Source organism: Manis pentadactyla, chromosome 5 (genome assembly GCF_030020395.1).
Source record: "Manis pentadactyla isolate mManPen7 chromosome 5, mManPen7.hap1, whole genome shotgun sequence".
In the NCBI taxonomy this organism is placed as follows: Eukaryota; Metazoa; Chordata; class Mammalia; order Pholidota; family Manidae; genus Manis; species Manis pentadactyla.
In genome coordinates this window covers 171,687,600-171,707,166 of record NC_080023.1, presented here as the reverse complement: position 1 = coordinate 171,707,166, position 19,567 = coordinate 171,687,600, and positions in this window count along the sequence as shown.

Genomic DNA, 19,567 nt, shown 5'->3' with positions numbered 1-19,567 from the left:
TTCACTAAACTCAACATTTTAGTAAATATAGTGTTCTCATTATCATTATTTTCCCATAGATGATTATTACATTAGTGATTTACTCTTGAACCTGAGGAACTTTTGAAAAAAGTCTTTTTCTTTATGGTTGGCTATTTCGTTTACATATTTGTTCTTTACTTAAGTTGTATTGCATTATGACTAGCACAGTTGGCCTGTACCATGTTCATTTTTGTGGGTCTTTTGAAGTTTCCTTTGACTCTAATGTGAAAATTTGTAAAAACATCCAAGGATTCTTGCAAAGGCTGGAGTAGGAATTTGACATCATTTTCAAAATTATCCTTATTTATTAATTTTTTGTAAACCACTCATACACTCATTTATTGTCTACTGAATATTTCAAGTGACTTAAGAAAGGCTTTCTTCCCTGCTTCTTCCATTATTCCTCTCTACCAGATCTGATTTCTTTATAAGAAATTTCTATATATTTTGTTACTCTTGGTATTTGTTCTCGAATACGCGATTTTTCTTTCATTATGTTTTATCTTTTGGTATTTTAGCTTGTTTGTTTTATACTTCATTGATTTGATGTTTTGTAATACCTAACCTAGAATTTCATGTGTTCAGTGCTATTTTATATTTACCAATCTTAAATTTCACGTTCACACAATGCAACATCCTTGTTAATCTGTACAAAGGTAAACTAGAATTTATGAATAATTTTCTCCTGCAATCCCAATAACAATTCTAGTGAAAGGGCAAGCTCCCAGATTCTATTTCAGCCAATTGGGACCCGGATCCTACTTCAGCCAATCGGGACCCGGATCCTATTTCACCCAATCGGAGCTTGGTCTCTCTCCTCTCCAGTCAGCAAGGAGCTCGCCCACCACCCTTAGACCCTGCCAACTGACCAGAGCCACGACCTATCACCCCACCAACTACCCCTAGATCCAGCCAATCAGCCAGAGCCATGACCATCACCCCACCAACTGCCCTAGAACCCCATAAAACCTTTGTGGTATTGAAACTCGCTCTCTTTCTCTGGCACCTGGCTACTGTGTTGGCACGGGCGCGAGATTGAGCTCGGACTAGCTCGAATAAAGGCTCTTTTGCTTTTGCATCCGTGTTGGCTCCTTGGTGGTCTCCTTGGGATTCGCGACTTTGGGCACAACATTTGGGGGCTCGTCCGGGATCCCAGAGACCCCCAGGACCCCTGACCCGGAGAGCCCTGTGCTGGCTTGTGAGTGCACTCAGTTATCTGTCTTTGTCTGTCTGTGTCTCACTGTTTTTGTTCGCAAACAAGCCTGTATAAGCCTGTAGGAGCTCCAATCTGTATCTGGGTCGGCATTGACTTAGGCGGACGCACTGGCAGGTCGTCGACCAGGGGTCTTGGGAGATGTCCCTTGCCCCCATCTGGAGGATGAAGTCCTCATCTGTGAGGAAAGTCGGCTGCCACTGCCCCGCTGCAGTCTGACAGGCCCTCAACTTACTTTCAGTTTTGCCTCTGCGGCTGCAGCAGATTCTTCTCTGTAGGCGCCTGTTTGTTGTTTGTCGTGTTTGTCTTTGTCCCTGACTCAGACGACCCCCTTGTCTCTCATGACAGACCATTTTTCTTAGACGTTAGGGAGAGAGCTCACAATTTGAGCACGGACGTCAGGGAAAATTTCGTGTTTTCTGCACCTCTGAGTGGCCGTCCTTTAACGTTGGCTGGCTGCCGGAGGGAACATTCAAACCAACCACTCTCCTACAACCTCAGTGTGGAAGTCCAGAAGGGTCGGTGGCAGACTTTTTGTTCTAGTGAGTAGCCAGTTTTCAATGTTGGATGGCTGCCAGAGGGAACCTTATCATTAATACTCAGTCTGTATGTTTGTGTGTCTAAGTGTGTAAATGAAAATATCTTTCTACCTCCGGATGGTATTAATGAAATTGATTTAAAGACAAGCGTTTGTGAAAATTAGGCATTCTGAAACTTCCAGAAAATCTGATAAAAAATGTTAAACATTAATGCCAATTTGAGTTTGGCTGAGGCGTGCATGTCCTTGTAGTTATCAGCTGCCTAAGTTTACCTAAGGTCATTTAAGTCGATGTTATCTGCTAAATCTTTTAAGAATAAAATGCTTAAAGGCTTGGCTTTGTCTAATATTCAGTAAAGGTCTTGTAAGTAATCTAGCATAGTTGTTACGAATAAGTGAACTAACTTAAAGTTTTGCTAAGTTAAGAAGATATACTTTGTGCTTAGTGAGAGATTGTGCTGTAAAGCTCATGGTTATAGAAATTATAAAATGTGTTCATAAATTTTTCAATCTAAAGAATGTTAGTTTAACAGTTTACAATAGCCTACTTCTCAGTGTTCACTGAAAATTAAGGTTTCTAATGGTTTTAAGTTCTAATTAAAACTACTTAAAGTAATAAAGAAAACATTTGTCTATGCTAAAAGATGTATGTTTTAATAAGAGGAAGTATAAGGAATGGAAATTTGTTCTACGTGCTAAAGAATGTGTCTTTTGATAAAAGAAAGTAACTTTGTTCTAAAGTACAGCTATTTATTTATTTAAAGGAAGACAGAGAGACAGAGACAAAGAGAGAGAGAGCAGTGTGGTGCAGCAGCGTGGTGCCTTTTATTGTGGTGGATCCGCTCAGCCTACTGCTTTGGGGGAGGGTCAGGATGTTTAGAGATAAGGCGGGATAAACCCAGTCAAGCCCCAGGCAAGCCCAGGCATAATTCTCACCGGCTTATGTGCTTGGGACCATGGGGCAAATGGAGGATAAATTACTATATTCTTACAGATATAGTCGTGCTATGTGAAATTAAAGCAAGAGTCTTGATATCAAGTACACAGCAAAATTAGACTTTTGTTTCCAGTTAAAAAACAAAGTTTTCTTAAACTGTTAGTCTGCTCTTAATGTTGAAAGATTGCAGAAGGCTTTCTAATTGTTTTATCAAAGAAGTTTCTCATGCTTAAAGTCTCAATGAGTTGTCTGAGTATTTAAGAAAATGTCATCTTAATATTAAAAAGACTAAAAGCTAAAGTTTGCTAACAACAGTGTAAACTTCTTTATTTGCCTTTGAGGTATTTTGTCATTCTGGTTAAATAGATAAGTATTGCTTCATAGCAATCTATAATATTATTTAAGCAAATGCCAAATAAACTTTCTTCTGACAACTTCCTAAAATAAAATTCAAAAAGGTGCTTTTACCTCTAGTTAACTCTTGAGATTTTCCAGAGGGCCCCTGGAACATGTCAGAGGAATTTTTTTTCTCATTGGAGAAAGTATTTGACTAATTTGGCTTATTTATCTGATATATACTTACCTGCTTAATTACCTGGAAAGCACTATCAAAGGGAATGATGCTAAACTTTGTTACTGAATGTTTTTTTTGTTACAGAAATATCCGAATTTCCTTATGTCTACTGTCTTGCAGTAAGCTATCATCAGAACTTTAACCATTGTCATTTGTAAGTCTTTTGCCATTTATAGTCACTGTTTTATTACTCCTACACTAGTAAAGAACTAGATTTCAGCAGAACAGGTATTGGTTACATAGGATTAAGTGAACTAAGGACTTTTTGTTTCAGATATTGCTGATAAAGTGTTTAAAACTTTTTCTCTTAAGCTGACAACAGTTTCATGAATGACAATACCTTTATAAGCAGAATTGAAACATTTATCTTTCTCTCTACCTGACCCCTCAAGAATTTAAAAGCTTTCAGTATTTTTATGTTTCATGGCAGTATGTTTATTTGCATAAGTTCAATAAGAACATGCATTCCTTGTAAGAGGACCAATTAAAAACACAGGTTATATTACCAAGGCTTTGACTGGAATGTCATACCTGAGAGACACGTGTGTAAACTCAGATATGGACAGACAGCTTTAAGGAACTAAGGTTGACTTTATAAAGCCAACAAAGCCCCTTGGAAGAACTGGCCTGGTACCTTGCTTACAGAGTTCCCAGCAGCCTTACCAGGTGAGTAAGGAAGGTCACTTCCTGGCAGGCGCAGGAACCTCAAGAGGAGAGGAATTCACCCAAATCTACAGGTACTGCAGGCACAACCTGATGGCAAGTCTGGCTTGGCTTTCTGGCCTCAAGAGGTCTTTAAAAGTTCAATCTGAAATTCCTTAAGAAAAGTTCCAGCAAGGAGGCACGTTTAACAGAGCCTATGTAATCAATTGCTCTTCTTGCTGCACTTATGCAAATAATCAAGCCAACTGTTAATTGTTTTCTTAATCTGGCTAATTCTAATAAAAATAAGGGTGATTTTAGGGAAAAGTGTTGTTTCAATAATGCTGTCTTATTTATACTAAATCCTAATATCCAGAATTCTAGTTTCCCCATAATACCTATGATTCTCAATTAGTCTTCATATTTCTAGTTCTCCTATTCAGCCATGCATTCTTAATCTCATCAAGTTTGTCCTTCCAGAAGAGAAAATCCAACTCCAGATGTTGCTACTTAACCTAATAACACAATTTGTTTTATCTTGCCTAGAAGCCACAAAACTGCAAATAGTAATAGAAATGAAACCCAGAATAGAAGCGCCAACTTTCTGAGGCCCTCTCAACTGACCAGTGATGGAGACCTAGCAGCACCCTTTACTGCGCCCCCTTCTCAGCACAAAGCAGCCAGAGCGGTCATCGCCCCTTTTCCCTAGCAGCAGCAAGGGTCTCTATCTGTAGAGGGGAGAATGAGACAGGGACCATAGGCTTAGACAGTATAAGGTGAGAGCCTCTGGAGAGGGCAGGGCAGGATATTTGCAATCAGAGCAACGTAACTACATGCTGGAACCCCCCCACCTACTAAAACTATGTTGAACATTAAGCTCTAGAATCATTCTTCAGTGAGATCAGTTAATGTTCCCCAGATAAAGAAGAGTAGCACATGTTTTATTATGCTAATCATTTATAATTCTGTATAAGATTCACGTTAGCATACTAAAAGGCCCAGGCCTATGCGCTGTCTTTCCTCCTTCATATCTGACTAGGTAATTTTGCAAGCTGAACAACTGACTTAGCATGCAGACCCAGCTGTAGACGGCATAGTAAAAGGCAGGATTCTTTAGCAAATAGACAATATCTCAGCCCACCTTAGAGGCTGGGCATGCAGTCTTTTGATGTGCGCCCAAACCAAGGCGCCAGTGTCCCAGAGAGAAATCAAGGCAGGAAATAATCTTTAATATTCAAGGACCCCTTGCCATCCTACTCCTTTTACTAACCCTTGGGCCCTGTATCATCAACAGGCTGGTCCAGATTGTCAGAGACCACGTGGGGGCCGTCCAACTGATAGTCCTCCGTGCTCAATACAAGCCCCTAGTAACCTGGTTACTCCTGCTTACCTTTATTTAGACCATGTATCCTCAATAAACTGATAACTTTAATTAAAGATAGAATTAATACAGTCCAGTTAATGGTGCTAAGACAACAGTATCAGCCTTTATCTCCTTACAACTGCAAAACCTTGTTAGACCCATGATTGGGTCCCTTCTTAGGATCCAGAGAAAGGGGGGAATGAAAGGGCAAGCTCCCAGATCCTATTTCAGCCAATTGGGACCCGGATCCTACCTCAGCCAATCGGGACCCGGATCCTATTTCACTCAGTCAGAACTTGGTCTCTCTCCTCTCCAATCAGCAAGGAGCTCGCCCACCACCCTTAGACCCTGCCAATTGACCAGAGCCACGACCTATCACCCCACCAACTACCCCTAGATCCAGCCAATCAGCCAGAGCCACGACCATCACCCCACCAACTGCCCTAGAACCCCATAAAACCTTTGTGGTATTGAAACTCCCTCTCTTCCTCTGGCACCTGGCTACTGTGTTGGCACGGGTGTGAGATTGAGCTCGAGCTAGCTCGAATAAAGGCTCTTTTGCTTTTGCATCTGTGTTGGCTCCTTGGTGGTCTCCTTGGGATTCGCGACTTTGGGCACAACACTAGAAGGTCTTTTTTAGGGAAAGTTAAGAGCTGATTCTAAAGTTTACAGAGAAATGCAAAGGCTTAAAATCATTCAATATAATCTTGAAAAACTATAACAAACTTAGAGAATTTATGCTTCCATATCAATGGACTTACTCTAAAGCTCAGAACTGTTAAGAACATATGAATAAAATAATGGCATAGAGAGACCAGAAACAGACACATACATGTGTGGATAAAAATAGCAATTCAGAGTGGTATGAAAAAATTTGTTCTTTTAATAAATCAACATGAGATAATTGGATATTAATGTGAAAGGAAAGCATATCTCTCATCCTTACCTCATTCCAATATAGATATGATTCCAGATGATTATAAGATAATTTGGAAAGTAAAATCAAGACGTTTGCTAGAAAATAGCCAGGGGTGAATGTCTTCATGACCTTAAACAGAAGGAAGTATTAGGTATAAAGGAAAGGTGGAAAACTGGTTTGCATGAAAATGGGAAACATCTGTTTATTAAAGATGGAACTAAGGGAGTAAAACTGCAAGCTGCCATTTCACCCTGACGTGTAAGAGTGTAAGAGCTTGCGCATCATCACACCCACCCTCACTACAAGAAAAAGGCTTAAACAAAGTGAAAAGAACTTTTCTTAGATCCATCAGAAAATTGAGGTCACAGGACAAACTGCCACCCCCAGAGCTCCACAATTTAAGGCCTGCCTCAAGGGAGACTACTTTACTAAAGCCTTGTCTGAATTATGGGAAGGATAATTAAACAAATTCAGGCCCCTCTACCCTCCCCTTCCCATGAAAGGACAGAATTTTTAAAAATGCCGAGAAACGCTGCAGAGGGTCACAGCTCAAGGATTCAAGCCCACCAAAAATAGCTGAGACTTAGTCATAAGATCATAGAATGCTTCTTTCCCGCTATCTCACCACCATGTGCCTGGGCCCTCAGTGTAATGTCAGGGGCTTGTAATAGAACTGCAAGATACAGACTCAATTTAAGAAGCTCTTAGGGAAACCCAAAAACAATAAGATAGGAAAAAGTTGGAAACTGGAGGAAATTATTACGTAGGTAAAAAGTCCCAAAGAATTTACAAAAACAAGTCACGGAACTAATGAGTGATTGTAGAAAGTCCTCATTTTACTAGCCCAAGTGCATTCCCAGATTTGATTTGTGTCCCATGTTGGGTGCTTCTTTGATTTACACCCCAAAGTTCAGCCATTGCTCCTCTTTATGCAACTACTGCTTTATAGTTAGATTTTTTTCAGAGTTGGCCATGCACTGTGCTAAAGTTAGTCATTCCCCTCAAAACAGTAAGTTTTTTTTTTTGAGAGGGCATCTCTCATATTTATTGATCAAACGGTTGTTAACAACAATAAAATTCTGTATAGGGGACTCAATGCTCAATGCACAATAATTAATCAACCCCAAGCCTAGTTCTCATCAGTCTCCAATCTTCTGAAGCATAACAAACAAGTTCTTACATGGTGAACAAGTTCTTACATAGTGAATAAGTTCTTACATGGTGAACAGTGCAAGGGCAGTCATCACAGTAACTTTCGGTTTTGATCACGCATTATGAACTATTAACAATCAGGTCAAATATGAATATTTGTTTGATTTTTATGCTTGATTTATATGTGAATCCCACATTTCTCCATTATTATTGTTATTATTATTATTTTTTTTTAACAAAATGCTGAAGTGGTAGGTAGATGCAAGATAAAGGTAGAAAACATAGTTTAGTGCTGTAAGAGGGCAAATGTAGATGATCAGGTGTGTGCCTATAGGCTAAGTATTAATCCAAGCTAGACAAGGGCAACAAAACATCCACAGATGCACAAGATTTCTCTCAAAACAGGGGGGGTGGGGTTCTAAGCCTCACCTCTGTTGATCCCCAATTCTCACCTGATGACCCCCCTGCGACTGTGCCTGTCTTAGGTTGTTCCTCCCTTGAGGAATCTTACCCGTCTCTGGCTAACCAGTCATCTTCCGGGGCCATACAGGGAAATGTAAAGTTGGTAAGTGAGAGAGAAGCAATATTGTTTGAAAAGGTTAGCTTTTTACTTCTTTGCAGATTTATGCCCTGTGGCTTTTATGCCCAGCATTTGTCTTGAGGTATCTTTACCACTTGGAAGAATTATGATACTCGGTAATTTCGTTATGAGGCACGAATTCTACTTAAGGGTTGTAATTAGGAAGGAAGAAGAAAAGCTATAGAAGTAGCAGGCGGAAGAAAACATGGGAAGATTGATTATTTCTTTGACTTATCTTCTTGTAGAGTAACATAAGCGTGTATAAGTTTTAAACTACTAATTAAACTGCGTACACACATTAACATAATAGGAATACAGCTACATAACCAAAGCAGACCTACAATTACCAGCCATCTCCAGTGAAACCAAGAAAACCAGTTAGGCACCGTAGGCATTTGTGAAAACTTATCAATGATATGATGGATATTGTCTAACTGAATTTGAATAGTTTGAGAAAAATCAGACAAATTAAAACAACACATTCCTGGGAACTGTTCACATCCCATATGTTCTTTTAACAGTAGATAGTCTGTAGTTGTAAGATTTTGGAGCGCTACAATTTGCACTTCTCCTAATTCTTGGTTGAGTTCCAACAGTATAGATCCAGTCAAATTTGTTGTTTTAATGTATGCACAGGTCAGCTTAGATATCTCCTTCTTCATTCCAATGGCAAGTCCAGGAACCAGTGGGATGAATGCAGCTACAACTGCAACAGCGCCAGGATCTTTGTTGAAGATTTTGATGTTCATCTTCTGGAATGACTCTTCCAGAGAATGTTGATGTTGGAAGTTCTTCTTCATATCGTATCTTAATTCATTTTCGGGGTAGCCAAATTAGGCTTTGATCCTCTGTATAAATACAAACAAACCCTTTGCCCACACTTTGATATGCCCAGTAAGTTCTTATATTTAGGCTGTTCCACTAGCATAGACATCTTCCATTCCTCAAGACACATTTATCTGAGTGATCCTATTATCTTTCACTATTACTGGGCTTGGTCCAACCTCACTGGTATTAACCATCATGTAGGTATTAACCCCTTCTCTTCCAGAAGATCTGTAGGATCCTTAGCCGCAGTTCCAAATATCAATGGGAGAGAGAATTTTTGGTAAGCTTCACTAGACCAAAAGTCTTATAAAGCATTTTCCCCAGGCAAAAATGTTTATTTGTGTTTGGGTGTGTGATTGAGACTGCATGGAGTCCATCTCTCCACTGTAACCACTTATATATGATTTTATAGAAAGGAGTTCATGTTTGCTCGCCAAAAGCAAGGTAGATAGCTAGATTGGTAAGCAGGTAGACAAAAGTTAACAGTCTCTGGTAGGATATGCCACTACGTCATCATCCAATGACAATTAAAAAGGAAAATGGATAGCTGCTATGATTGCTAGTATGTTTGCAATAAAATAAGTCACTTAGTATCTCCTAGTCGCATGAATTCAAACATATTTATGACAGCATTAAAAAACTTCTAATTTTATAATTGTAGGCAGATCCTGCCAAAGGAACATGCCTAATGTTCATTTTTATAATATGTATCTTGTATGGTATGTACTATACACACACACACACACATATATGTATATGTACATTTATACATATGTACAGTGTTATATTTACAAATTCAAAACAGAAATGAACAGCTAGTGTTAAAGCTGTTCAATTAAATTTAATAAAAGGTCTGAAATACCAGGATCATATTGAGTTTAAACTTTCAGGAACCCCACCCATGAGCTCTGTTTTTATTTGTGGTTGGTAGTTCAAACAACTGGAAAGCTCTTGAAGAAATAGTCATAAAATGAAGCTCTGTTATTATTTAGCAAATTATTTCTGGAACTGGCTCCCTTGAAGCACTAATGCATCCTCGCCTGCACCTCTGTTTCTTGTCACATGCTTTTATCACTTCCTCTGCTCATGCCTTGACACCTGAGATATCCCTAAGGAATACCACTTGCCCAAGTGTCTTCCTTTCCCTTGCCCATCCTGGTTTCTCTAAATTTCTTCTTGGGACATATCTGCTATCTCTTATTCGGACAACCTTCCACTTTTCCCTTCAATTTAAAATATAAGTAGCGGAATTACATTGAGTGCTCTTAAACCCAGGAAAAATTTGACCATGTAAGATATATTATATGAAGACAGCAAGAGAGGATAATGATCACCTAAATTGAGCTAAATTTTTCATGCACAAAAACCAGCATCCTACAGTGGGTAGAATGAGAATGCAGACAGTGAACTCAGCCTAGTTGCTCTTTGGAAAACTTCTCAGCTTCTTTAAGCCTCAGTTTCCCCACTGGAGACATGGAGTCAATAACAGTATCTATCACCGCAGGTTTCTGTGCATGATGAAGAGATTGTTCATGAAAATGGTTTAGCACAGTACCCAGCAGAAAAAAAAAATCATTCAGTAAATGTCAACTGCCATATTAATTGTTTTATAATATCATTGCTCTTATTCTAATTTTGCATACATACTGTCTAGCTGATTGTAATAGCACATGATGGTTTTGTTCAATTACTCTATGAGTCCTTAAATACATATTTTTTGAGCAGCTTCCTTCTTCCCAGCACTATGTGTGGTACTAAGAATACAGTGGTGAATGAAACAGGTACAGTTTCTGCCCTGAGTTTTGTGCCCCTGTTAGTTGGTTTACAGTGAGTTAGCACAGAGTGGTCAACATGCTGCTGTTTGTTTCCCTTTCCCAGAGAGATTAACAGAGCAATGAGAACATGCTAGAAAAAGAAAACGGATTGCATATCATAGGCTAACTGTGCTCAGTTGCAGCTGCCTGGAGCTCGGTGTTGAGAAGGATGCAGTGTTCATGGCCAGACTCACACAAAGAGAGGGCAGCACTCCAGATGCCCATCCGAGGAGCAGGGGGAGAAGGTGGCCGTATCTTTGATACGTATGTACTATGTATTCAGTGACTGAACACATGAATTCAAAAATCAAGGAAAGAACTGGTAATTGCATAATTCCAGATTAGCTCTTACTGGGATTTGTCATGCCATGAAGTTTAGTTTTAAGAAAACAAAATTAGTGGCATGAACCCCAGCTGTTGACATTTTCCCCTGCTTCTTGGCGCCCTATTATCTCAGCTGGTCTAGGCAGATCTCATCAATTACCACAGTTCTGTAGGCCACTTAAGCTGACACTTTGAAATATTAGTAGGAATGCTGCAGGTGCAGTGAGCTGGCAGCCATCCAGCAGCAAGTTTGCAACAGTTCAGAATTTTTAAAAGTTTTATGCATGATTCTTTATGCTATTAAGCTGTTTCAATTAGAAGCAAAAATCCTATTTTCTTTGGCAGGCACTTGTTTCCTCTATGAAGCACTATCAGTCTCCCAGGGAAAAGGAAACCACCATATTCTAGGCTTCTGTTGTGGATGCGATCATTGCTGCTCCTGCTGTCAAGGAGCAAAGAGCTGCATATGACAAGTTGACAGGACAGAGGACATCTCCGTACCAAGGCGATTTCAGATTTCTCACTGCCCCGAATGCTTCAAATACTTCTAGTCTCTGCCATGCACCCTGATATGTAACTCTCTATGGTTACATGTTCTTATCTAATGCTTTCATCCAATTACTTTTATTTACCTTACAACAGTTTCATCATCTCATATACATTTGGGTATTAGGTAAGATGATTAGCTAAGGTGAGATAAAAAATCACATTAAACCAAGATCTCTTTTTAAACCCTCTTAATATTAGATGATACTAAGGATTAATTATAAATGTTAGATGTGATAGGGAATGGTGGCTATATGGGGGACCAAGGGGGAAGGTAACAGAAGAATCCTGGATAGCTTTTGCACAAAATGACATGATATCTGGGATTTGATTTAAAATAATACAGCAAAAATTAAAGTGTGGTGGGTAGATAAAATAAGATTGAAAAATTGATAATGATTGAAGCTTGGTAATGGATATGAAAGGATTGATTACACTCTTCTCTTTACCTTCATAAATATTTCAAATTTTATATATTCAGAATATAGCAAACCCTTTAAGTATGTGTACATATATATATAGGTACACACACATATAATTTTATTCAGTATTTTTATGCTTACTAACACTTGAGAAGAGTAAACACAACAATAAAACTTTATGCATATGTTTGGTTGTTCAAATCATTTAGACTTTTGGAAACTCTCCAGGTCCATACTGGTGAATCCAGTATAATGGTGATTCTAATGGGGTCCTGTTTGCCATTATATTTTACTCCATGTGATCATCAGTTTTATGTGTGAACTTGATGGGGCCACAGGGTGCCTAGATATTTGATCAAACATCATTCTGGGAGCATCTGTGAGAGTTAGATTGACATGTGAGATTACCATTTAAATCAGTAGACTGAGTAAAGCAGATGATACTATTAACCAATGACTGACTGCAACCCCACGCGATTCCCCAAGCCTACCTAAGCTGAATCAACCTCCAGATCTGTGAGCAAAATAAAAAAATTGTTACTTTAAAGTCCCTGCATGGTGGTGGTTTGTTATGCATAAATGGATATCCAGAACACAAGAGAAGACACATAACACATCTAAAGTCTCATTAGTAAAGAGAAGAGGTATTTCACACATCTGCTAATTTTGGGTTGGAGATTGCAAGTGTCGGTTGCAGCTAGTTGGTGTTCTCATTGCCTCTAGTCTATAGGGGACCTCTCTTATTACAACTCTACAAATACAGTCTCTTGGTCATAATTAAAATAGTTAAGCTCATTAATGTTCTTTGATAGCTCTCAGTATTCATTCTTTTCCTTTATTCTTTATGAAAATATAGAGAGAACCCTCGTCCAGGCTTCAGATGACCCGACATCTAGTGAGCTCTAATGCAGTCAGAATTTCTTGGTTTACAAATGAAGACATCTAACCCAAAATGGCTTGAATTAAAAAAGAAGTAAAAGAGCACTGTGTCAGACTACTGAAAATTCCAGGAAGTCAGTCCAAGACTTCAACAATGTCATGAGAAATCGGTGTTTCTTTGTTTCCCCTCTGATGGCTGCAACGTGGTCTTCATCAGTAGGTGGATTCTTCTCTTTGCCAGCAAATAGTCTCTAGCAGTTCCAGGGCCATATCCTTCCATGCCATCCCCCCAGATGGGAACGAGAGCTTCCCCTTTCCAATAGCTCTAAGTCGATGCCATGAATCAGCCTGGCTGGGGTCACAGCATGTATCTAACCCAGTCATGAATTGGCCAAACCCAGGTTCTGTGCCAACAACTGGACCTTGGCATTTGATGGTTAAGCTAGGGATGTTCTGGTCAGCCTTACATGAAGCATATGTACTGAGGACTGGGAAGATGGTCCCGTCAAGAGAAAACTGACATGCTATCATGGTATTAGGAAGAAACAGAAACAATGTACTAGAGGATTCTTTGTCTTTACAAATTACACCCGATTCTCTGGACACCTAGTTCTTCACCTGCAGAATGAGAGGACAGATGATTCGATTGCCAAATCCCTGTCCATCTTGAAAGTTTAATGACTCACAATAATGCAGGTGAACCTATTACTGCAGTTGTACCAGGAAAACCACTCACTTTTGATACCATCACTGTGATGAATTCTGCTACTTCAGACTGTCAAAAACAGGAATGGGGCGATTTGAATCTGTAAAATACAGACAAGGAAAGAAAACTCCGAAGCTCTTTCTCCAACATTCACACAAAATAAAGCACTTGCCAGAACTGTGAATCATGCAAACTGTCCAACAGTCTGTGGTGACTCCAGCCATCACCCGATTAGTGAGGAGCAGAGCCCGGGAAGGATCTTGGTTGTGTTCCGTATTACTTGACCTTCCCTTTGCTACTGAAGCCTGTTTGGATGGACAGCCCCAAGCATTTCAGTGTCTCCGTGAATCTGCCACGATTCAAAGCATCCAAATTCTACCAGACTGATTGATGAGGCACTGTGTTGGAAATGACTACCAGGCTGACCCAGGCAGCACGTGATGTGGGTGACTCAGAGGACCGCCTGCTACCAGGAGCCTTTGGGGTAAACATGAAGCAGCTTGATGCTATGAAAGTGTGGACAAGCAGAAAGAAGGCGGTCAAATGTAACTCTTCTGGAAATGCAATTAGCCTTCCATGGCTTCTGCTGCCCCAGAACTAATCGGTCTCGTGTTTCATTCACACTCCTGCTCACCCCCAGGAGGCTGCACTTCACTGTGGAGCAAGTTCACACCCTGAGCTTTCCAGATGCTGCACGAACCATTTGCACTTGTCATGAGCACTTTTCCCCGTAATACGCTGAAGCACAGAATGGAAAGTTACCTCTCACGTTTCTCCAAGAGGCACAGATACATCTTCCCTTGCCTCTGACACTGGCGTCTCCTTGGGCCACTCCTCCATAGCTCTGAGTTGTAATTATCCGCTAGACAATAAGCTATTTTGCCAAAGCCTAGGGGGTCTCTCATGTTACTCCTTACTTTCTTTTGTCTTCTATCACCTTCCCCTGCAATGACAATAGCAATAGCAAAACAATGCATTCTGAGTGATCAATATGTGCTAGGCATTGTGCCAGAGGACTCAAATGCCAGTCTATTTAATGCCAGAATACATAATTTAATCAGCACGTTATATTTGCTCACAAGGGTGTGTTGGTGCAGCATGGAGGAGAAAAAATCCTCTGCCTGGTAGGAACAAACTTATGAAGGTAGACTTAGCATTGGTAGCTCTGAGCTCAACAACCACACAGCTAGGAAGATTGGCAAATTGAGGGCTCTGTGACCTTGAGAATTTGTACAGGACTATTTGATCCTTGACACCAAGCACCCACAGCAGCTTTCAGTGGCACAGAAGATCTGGGGAGTTTTGTGCCCCCTCTGTGCCATGTATGGAGCTGATTGTAGTGGTGCAGTCCTTGAACTTCCCAGTGTGAACACCCCTGCTTGCTCTCCCTCTGTGAGCACCAGGAACTAGAAGGGAGAGGAAGACAGAAAGGCTGTGGTCCAGTAAGTGCCATCAGTTCTGCAAAGCAGGAGGGGGAGCACAGGGCAGCTTAGAGTCTCTGCAGCATGAATTAGTCCCGAGTATCTCCAGGGATGTGAGTCTTACCTCACCTTCCTACACTCAGGCCATTTCAAAAGTTTTAAAAGATCCATACAATTCTGGGGACTACTATGCCCCAAGTCAGCACCTTTGCTAAAAGTTAGTGTGCCTCTAACTTATGGAGAAACGGATGTGTTTTTTATTATGTATAGATATCACATAAGTAATATTTTTCTCCTCTTTACCTTTACGAAGGCTGCTTACTCTTTAATCATGGCTCAAGTTCAAGGGCTGTCGCAAACTTTCCCCTGCTTACTCCAGTACCAAGGCCCATTCAGCCCTCCAGTTTTCTGTATCACTGCTTGTCTGTGCCGCAGTCTAACGCTATGGCACCCGCCCCGGTCTGTATTCTACGGCTGTTCCACTGCAGAGTCACCACCTCCTGATCAGCTGTTTGAGGCACTATGGTACGTGACTTCTGTGCGTGTCCTCCGAGGCCTCAAACTGAAGGGGTGGCAGGCTTTGAGCAAGCAAGGTGGGACAGGCTGCTACTCAGCAACAGGCAGTTATTTCCAGGCCAAAATGTGGGACCAGGGCAGCCTCTTCTTACATATTGTGTTTTCAAAAGAAGCCATAAATTCAGATTGTGCGTGTGCATGTGTCTACCTGTGTGTGCTGACTTCTCCCAATTTAAAATCACGCCCCCTAATTTCCATTAAAAATAAAGCCTGTGAAGGCCAAGCAAAATATTCATGGAACTCTTCTGGCTAAAGGGCTATCATCTGGCCTAGAAGGCTAGATAAATTAGGATAAGTTTTAAGGTCCATCAGTCAATTGACAATATTTATCCAACAAATATTTGTTGAACGTTACAGGGACTTGACTCCTTGCCTTAACCACTTGGGCAAAAATTTCAACTTTTTTCTGGCTAGGATGTTCTCCTCTAAGAAGTAGGGATCTTACTATAACCAAAGTGATAGAGTGAAAATGAGGATTGGACAAGGAAAAGCCAGGTGAAAATCTTGGTACAATGGATGGCATATGCAAAATACTAAATACATGGTAGCAGGCATTAGGGGAACAAATATCTGTCATTTGTAGACAAGTCTTCGTCATTACTGTCATGGTCCTTGGAAAGGTAAGAACTGTTACTGTTTGTTGAGCACTCACCAATCCTTACAAAAATCCTCTGGGAAAGGTAATGTGAGTAGTGGTGGTGATAGGGTAGCCATGACTGAGGAAGTGGCAATAATAGGAAGAGCCACACAGAAATCTATTTGGTGATATATTAGAAATAGTATTCATAGTAAAAAAAAAAAAAATGGCTGGCTCATCCCTGTGTTGTTTGCATATGCCTGTCATGGCTATGGCATTGCTGGGCACACAGCTGGCTCAATTGGTTGGGTGTCCCGAGAAACCCACTCGAGCTTCATTCTCTTCTATTCTGCTTATTTATATCCACGAAGGATTTACGATGTGTGGCTCTTTTTATTTGCCCTTTGTAAGCCATCTAGCTACACCATTGAAATCTTCACCTAGGAAGTAATTCTCTCAGGTCTCAAGAACAGAAAGGGGAGGTTTCTCTTCACCTCTATAGCAAGGCCATGGTGTACTGATGGGGACAAATAAGAATGCCAACAACTGAAAAATACAATGTTTTTAAATAGGCTGCATATAGCGAACTGTGTCTTTTAATGCCAGGAGCTGTCAGAGAGATGCACCCGTGATATCTCTCACACATTCTGTCCACGCAGCAAGATCATTGGCTTGGCTGTCTTTCCCCCAGCTGTGAGCTTCCTCATTTCTGCCCTGCTGAGGCCACTGCCAGATGGTGGGGGCAACTTGCTACACCCCCCATGACCTCCCTGGCACAGAAATCACTAGCCACGTCCTGCCCTTCTTGACGCCTCATGGTGGGGTGCCTGACCTCGTCCTGGTGGTCACAGGGTTCGAGGCAAGGTGTGCTTCTCTGAATGTGTCTCTTTGGAGAGTCACCTCTAGACCTCAGGATGAAATGGATGCCTTGCCCTACTGAAAACAGAAACCATGAAAAGAGCAGACATCCAAAAGGCTTTCCAAAACCAGTGAAGGAAGGATCACATTTCAGTTTTGCAAAGACTTTGGAGTCACGGCAAAACTCAGTTTTATTGGTTAACCTTGCGGCCTATTCTTGGTAAGGAATCCGTTGAGATGTGTTTGTAAACCTTATTCCTATCCATGGAGTTCCTTCACTCTTAGACCTTTCTCCATTTCTCCATCTCTTCTCAAACTTAGCAATATCTCAACTAAAACATTTTCCTGTATTTTCATACCAGTTTTTATTCTTCATTCACAACCTTTTTGTACCTCCAGCTACCAAGAAGAATTCTGAGGACTATCATCACCCTTTGACTTATGTCCCATGTGTCATCATCACTTCAGGCTGTTCAGCCTACTGCCAACCCTTCTCTCAATACTTCCCATTTCCCTCTATTTCAAACCATTTGAATTGCTCATGGTTTTTGGTCCCATTCTCTACATAGCAGTCAAAGCATAAATCTCAAACCTTTACAGAAAGCAAATTCGGTATTCATCTTCCAGCGAAAAACTCTGTTTTCCTTTAGGCTGAGCCTAAACCCCTTGACACAACTCATGGATTCTCTGGAATCTCACCAGGGCCCACCTCTCCAGCCCCATCTCTGCTTTCTTCACATTTATGTGCTGACTAACCTGGATTATTTTCAGTTCTTAGAAAAAAGTAGATTATTATATTAGGTAACAGTTTGTATAGCCTCGAAGATAATTCCCAAAGATCCTCGCCTGGCGTTCCTGCCCTTATGCCGCCCCCATTACATTGTTAGATTTGGTCTCTCTGGCAAGAGAATGTGGTGTAAGTAGGGTGTGATTCTGAATGGTGTGAGTTCTGCCATAAATGGTCTTGTCACTTCGTTCTTGCATCTTTTCATTCTGAAGGAAACCAGCTACCGTTATGTGAGAACATTTAAAGCAAGCCTGAGGAGAGAGCCACGTTATGGAACACGGAGGCCTCCTTCCAACAGCCAGCACCACCTTGCCAGCCCTGTGAGGGGGTGCACCACAGTGCACGTGGATCCTACAGGCCCTGGATCACTGCAGCCCCAGCTGGCATCTTGACCGCAACCTCTTCAGAGATCTTGAGCCAAAACCACCCACTGAACCCCACTTGAGCTCCTAACCTTCAGATACTGTGGGATTAATATACATATACAGTAGTTTTAAGACACTGAGGTTTGAGGTAATTTGTTACACAGCAATAGATACTAATTCAATTTATATAATGTTTGCATGAGCTATGCTATCCTAAATAATCTACATATGATCATTTATTTAATTCTCACAACAACTCTCCAAGATAGATATTATTGTTCCCATTTTATAGCAGAAGAATTGGAGGCACTGAAAGGCTACAACTAATTTTCCCAATATTATAAAGTTATTAATTTTAGAGCTAGAACTTGGAGCCAGAGTTATATAGGGACTTATAAAATCTGCCTTTCTTATCTTCTATGATTCAAAATTGGGTGTTTCCAAATATAATTACGCAGACCTATCTTCATTAAAGGAACTCCCTATCATGTTTATCTCCTTGCTGTTCAGGAAGAATCTGTTTAATCTGTTTACCTCGTCCTAAGGAACTTGGAAGGCATTGCAAGCAACCATCATTCCAGCGGATGACTGACACATTTCCACCCAGGCTTAGCCCATTGTGGCTTGGGCTCTAATGGGGCACTTATTTGCACCATATCCCACCACCCCACTCACCCCTGTCAACTAAAAACTACTTTGAAGCTGCAAATCAAGACATTAACAGGCTAACCTGCAGTTAAGGTCAAAGCCATACATGAAAATAAAAATTAAAAAAAATTAAAAAAAGAAAGAAGAAGAAGGAAAGAAAGAAAAAAGAAACCCTCCCTGTGTCATCTGGCAGATTTGGTAATGGCCTGTACTATTAACAGTCCTTCCAGATAATTCCCAATTAACCAAGTCACCTATTATAATGACCCAATAAGCTCCCAGGCTTTGAAAAAGACTGAAAGAGTCATTAAGAGACATTATCAACCTTGGAACAAGGTCATCTACGATGGAGATTCAACGGCCACAGGATCTGGAGCAAAGCTACTTGCGTAGGTAGTTAATACCAGCACATGAAATGCTTAAACACTTAAGAAATCTGCAGAGGTCTAAGGAATGTCATCAGGAGGTTACTATGGCCAATATCCTAGTTATTGTTCATGATTTTTTTTCTTTCCTTGAAAGTTTCAACAAAATTGAAATTCTGCTTTATTCTTCTTCAAAAAGCCACATTTGACTGATTTTCCCTAGCATCCCCTGTTAATTTCCATCATTCATATAATCCTCTTTTCATTCATAATACACAATACTTCAGTCAACTAACATTTGTTAAATATATGCCAGGCCCAGTGCTAAGGTGATGTAGGTACCGTTATGTTTCTCAAGCTTTCCCATGGAATCACCTGCAGGTGTTGTCAGAACAGATTGCTGGGCCCCACACCCACAGTTTCTGCTTTATTGAGTTTTTGGTAGGACCTGAGAATTTGCATTTCTGACAAGCTCCCAGGTATTAGTGCTGCTACTGGTCTAAGGGTCACAC